The sequence below is a fragment of the Mandrillus leucophaeus genome, unplaced genomic scaffold (genome assembly GCF_000951045.1).
Source record: "Mandrillus leucophaeus isolate KB7577 unplaced genomic scaffold, Mleu.le_1.0 Scaffold93, whole genome shotgun sequence".
In the NCBI taxonomy this organism is placed as follows: Eukaryota; Metazoa; Chordata; class Mammalia; order Primates; family Cercopithecidae; genus Mandrillus; species Mandrillus leucophaeus.
The window spans coordinates 5932539-5937860 of NW_012110141.1; positions in this window are offsets into that span (position 1 = coordinate 5932539).

Sequence of the window (5322 nt, forward strand, 5' to 3'; positions counted from 1 at the left end):
CAGCCTCTTTCTGGGATCTTGACTGACCCAGAAATTGCTACTACAGGTGCCCTAGGAGAAAGACTCAGATTGGGAATCTTGGTTTGGATAGCCCGTTTACTTACTTGCCAGTGGTAAATGCGACACAGATAACCCCTGCCATAGGGCAGCATCATGGTTATTCACATTATCACTGTGTGGGCATGAAATGAAGAGCAGGAAGAGGACAAGGCATTGGGAGATCAAGTACTGTGGCACTGACATTATGGTGATTAGTAATGATTACATAGACCGTGGGACCACCTGGCTGCTTTGGACAGTGCGAGAAAGTATGTGAAGAATAAAGAAAAAATGAAACTGCGAGTTTGCAGTTGAGATTGTAAGTGGATAATCAGAAAGCCTGGGTGGCAGCTTTTGAAGGATGAAGTGTCTCCTATCCTCACAGAGCAGGTGACACTGTGGGCCACGTCCAGTTCCTAACGCTGAGCACTGTAACAACATTTAATTGGGTTGCACAACAACTTCACTAGGCCTTTTCTGCCAAGGTGAGGGCACTGGTAGAGGAGTGGAGCTTAAAACAGGGGTTGGATCAATGTGGGTAAAACAGAATTTTGAAACTCCTGACTCCCTTGGACTTCCCTAGCTGTGGGAGGGAGCTCTGCCTCCACTGATTGAGAGAAGCAGTTCTTACCTACATCAGAATTCTTCCAACACCTGCACCTGGGGCAGTTGTCACACAGGCTGAGCCAGTGCCCCTCAGGACCTCCCTCCACCCAACACCTGCCCCTCTTTACTGAAAGGAATTACAAGTCCTGAAGTGAGTAGTGATAGCCTGTACCCAGAAAGAAGTTTAGATCAGGATTGTACCAAACTATATTGTCAGGAGCCTGGGGAGCCCTTATGGGGTAGTGAATCCTAAGGATGTTAGACACAGGAGATAAAATATATGGCTTTACTGAGCCGCACCCACAGAGATGGGTTGGAATTCAATGTACTGCATGGGTCACCCAGGAGTGAACATTAATGGTCTGCTAGCTTGGCTAATTGAGCTTGAACTCATGGCCTCGAGCCTTGATACTCAGTGTGGTCTGTGGATCAGCAGCAGTGGTATCACCTGGGAGATGAATAGAATCCTAGAATCTCAGAATCCACCCCAGACCTACTGAAGCAAAACTCTGTATTTTACAATGCTGCCAGGTGACTTGTGTGCATATTAAAGATTGAGAAAAACTCCTCTAGGCCTCTGATATAATGAGATTGAAATATTGAACAGTGGCTTCCAAACTGTATTCCCAGACAACAGTGTTGGCATCATCTGGGAACTCAGAAATGCAAATTCTCAAAACCCAGCCAAGATCTCCCGAATCAGAGACTTAACGGGGTAGGGCGCGGGAATCTGTGTTTTGACAAGCTGTCCAGGGGATTCTGATGCACACTCTTGTTTGAGTCGGTTTCATGACCTGCTTATGGCCTATAGTTAATTAGGTCAAAATGCTGGAACTTCCCTGGCATACCAAAGAGCAGTGCTTCTCTATTACAAACAGCTACTCAGCCACCCTCTCGCCTGCTTGTCACCAAAGCAGCAGGAAGTGCCTCAGTGGGAAGATACCAACCTGCTTGGAAAGGTGATGACTGTCCTTGAGAGGCCAGAGATAACCTTGGGGGAAATTGCAAAAGGACTGGTTTTTCTGATCTCATGGAAATATGGGATCCCAGAGGCTTGAAGCCAAATGGCAGTGTTTCACTGTCAAAGACAGTTGAGTATACTGGCTACAGTAAGCCACAGAGACAGAGGTAATTAGAGATTTTTGGCCCACGGGCATCTGTGGCAATAACTAAATGATCATAGGATCTCTTGAAATGAAATATGTGGTCACTACTGAAGTTCTTCTTGATATATACAGGTGAAAAAATTGGGGCTATACTGGGAAAACCTCAGATCTATCTAATGGGAAATCCTGGCCTCTTAGGTCCCAGATCTAAGCCAAAGCCCCTCAACAGAGGAAAAGGGTGGATCCTTTGAGGACGGATGCTATAGTAGAGGCATAGTTGTTTATCATGAACGATCCATCTCCTCTTCCCTGGAAGAACCTACTGCCATTTACTTAAGAAACTATACATAGAGCAGAGAGAAACAACACACCCTCTCAGGAGCTACTAGATACTTACTCTGAACTGACATTTATCCTAGGAGACCTGAAAAATGCCAGTGGGGTCCACCATTCAGAAAACTGGTGGAGTGTGGACCCAGGTTCATCCTACCGTTGGTCCAGTAGGACCTTGGATCCACATTGTGGTTATTTCCCAGCCTTAAAATATACAGTGGGGCTAGATATGCTTAGTAATAGGCAGATGCCCATATTTGTTACCTGATTTATGGAGTGAGAGTTACTATGGTAGAAAGGGCCAAGTCAAGACCCTGGAACCGCACCACCACCCTCCTTCACGATAGTAAGCTGAAAGCAATTCCCCATCCTTAGGGGAATTGCAGAGGTTGGTGCCACCATCGAACACTTAAAAGATGCAGTGCTTCGATCCCTGTCACATGCTCATTCAATTTACCTGTTTGACCAGTGTAAGAGTCAGACAGGTTATGGAAAATGATTGCATATCACTGCAAACTTTAACAGATGGTGATGGCAAACATAACAATGATCTGGATGTGGTATCTTTACTGGAACAAATCAATACGGGCCCAGTGTCCACTTACAGTCATTGACCTGGCATATTCCTTTCTCCCCCATTCTCACAATTAACAAAAATCAGAAGACGTTCACATTTTCAAGGCAGGGCAACATTATACCTTTACTTAGTTGCCTCCAGGCCACATGAACTCTCCTGGTCTCTGTTATAAAACAGTCCAAAGGGCCTGTAATCAACTTGATACTGTACATCGTGTCACACTCATCTTTTACAATGATGACATAATGCTAACTGGAACTGGGGAACAGGAAGTAGCAAGTACCCTAGATGTCTTAGTAAGTCACATTCGTGCCAGAGGATAGGAGATAGAGTCCATGAACATTCAGGAGCCTGCTATATGTCTAATGTTTTGAGGGGTGCAATAGCCTGGGGTACGTCTCTCACTTTCGAAGAGTGACAAGTAACTTGCCCTGCTTTGCACTGGTCACCACAAAGGGGCACAACATTTGTGGAGCTTCTTTAGATTTCGGAGGCAACAAGCCACATTTGTGCATACTGCTTGAACCCATCACCTAGGAAGCTGCGAAGCTGACGGTTTGGAGTGGGATACAGAGCACGAAAGGGTTCTGAGGCAGATCCAGGCTGTGATGCCAGCTGTCCTGTCACTTGAGCCTTCTGACCCCACAGACTCAATGATCCTCAAAATACCTTTGACCAACAGAGGTGTCTTATGGAGCCTCTGGCAATCCTCAACAGGAAACTCACGACCTGCTGGTGATTATTACCATTGGAAGGTGGCTCTGGCTTGTTCCTGCACCCTGGTGGAGCCTGAAAGCCTTATCATGGGCTGCCCTGTGTGTGTGTGACCCAGACTACCCACCATGCATGGCAATATCCTCTGAACCATAAAGCTGTTTATATGTGCAGCAGCATTCCATTTGTTAAAGCAAACTAAATATGGCCTGAGAAGGACCCCGTACTTCCATATTTGAGTCCTTGTGGATGAACTGTAACGTAGCTTAATAGTCAGACAAAACTGAAAAGCTAACTTAAGAGTATGTGCCTGTAACAATAACTAAGTCTTGGCCAATCCCAGCAGCCATACTTCAACCACTCATAGACTGCTAAGTGTTCAAACTGTGTTCAAATAAGGCAAACGCCAACCTGGAACCAATCCAGCTATTTCTGTCCCTCACTGCTGATTTCTGTATGTTATTTCCCTTTTTTTGTCTATAAATCTTCTTCCACCACATGGCTGCGCTGGAGTCTCTGTGAATCTGCTGTGATTCTGGGGGTTGCCCGATTCGCCAGTTGTTCATTGCTCAATAAAACTTCTTTAAATTGAATTTGGCTGAAGTTTTTCTTTTATCACATTACACATGCAAGTGGGATACATGCAGTCAACCTGCTTGTGCAGTGTACTTGGCTCCTGAACCTACACGAGTGAAGCAAACTGCACGAGCAAGGGGCCTGGCCTCCTGCATTGCCTGGTCGTCTGCTTCACTGCCCTCCCTCACCTCATACACATGGCCCCAGGGGAAGATTTCTATGACCACTTGATGGAGGAAAATAGGTCTAGTTTACTGACAGGTCTTCCAGGTATGCTGGCTTCTGTAGCACAGATTCATTCAGGGATGGCCGTGGAAACCTCCCAATGGGCAGAACTTTGGTACTTCTGATTGTCCACTTTGTGTGAAAGAAGAGATGGCTCAGATCTCAAATGATTCATAAACAGTAGGAAGTAGATTTACCAGATTGCTAGGGACTTGGAGAAAACAATTGAGGAAAACTGGTGTCATGAAGGCTTGGGAGAAAAGCATGAGAAGGGATATTTCAGAACAGATGGTGGACAAGATAACCTGTCCTGTGGATGTTGAGATGTCTTTCTCCAGCCACTCCAGTGCTTTCCCAATGAGCCTATGCACAAAGTGGCCACAGTGGCAGGGATAGAGCCAGCCATGAACTCAGCGATATAGACTTCCCCTCATGTTGTTGCCGTCACTGCTGAGTGCCTCACCTGCCCACAGGAAAGGCCAAACCTGAGCCTCGGATACGATACCATTCCCAGGGTCACCAGCCAGCCATCGGGTGATACACCAATTACACTGGGATTCTTTCATTATGGAGGGAACAGTGGTTTGTCCCCCACAAGATCCAACACATACTCTGAATGCTGATTTCTCTTCCTTGCTTCCAGCACTTCTGCCAGAATCACTGTCTTTGGACTTAGAGAATTCCTGATTTGTAGCCACCATATCTTACACAATACTGTCTCTAATCAAGGGACTCATGTTGTGGCAAGGCACGGTGGCTCAAGCCTGTAATCCCAGCACTTTGGGAGGCCGAGACGGGCGGATCACGAGGTCAGGAGATCAAGACCATCCTGGCCGACACGGTGAAACCCCGTCTCTACTAAAAAATACAGAAAACTAGCCGGGCGAGGTGGCGGGCGCCTGTAGTCCCAGCTACTCGGGAGGCTGAGGCAGGAGAATGGCGTGAACCCGGGAGGCGGAGCTTGCAGTGAGCTGAGATCCGGCCACTGCACTCCAGCCTGGGCGGCGCAGCAAGACTCCGTCCCAAAAAAAAAAAAAAAAAAGAAAGAAATCGGTTTGCACTCATGGAATTCGTTGATCTAACATGTGCCCCATTACCTAGAATAACCTGGGTTGATAAAGGGTAGAATGTCTAGACTACTGTAGA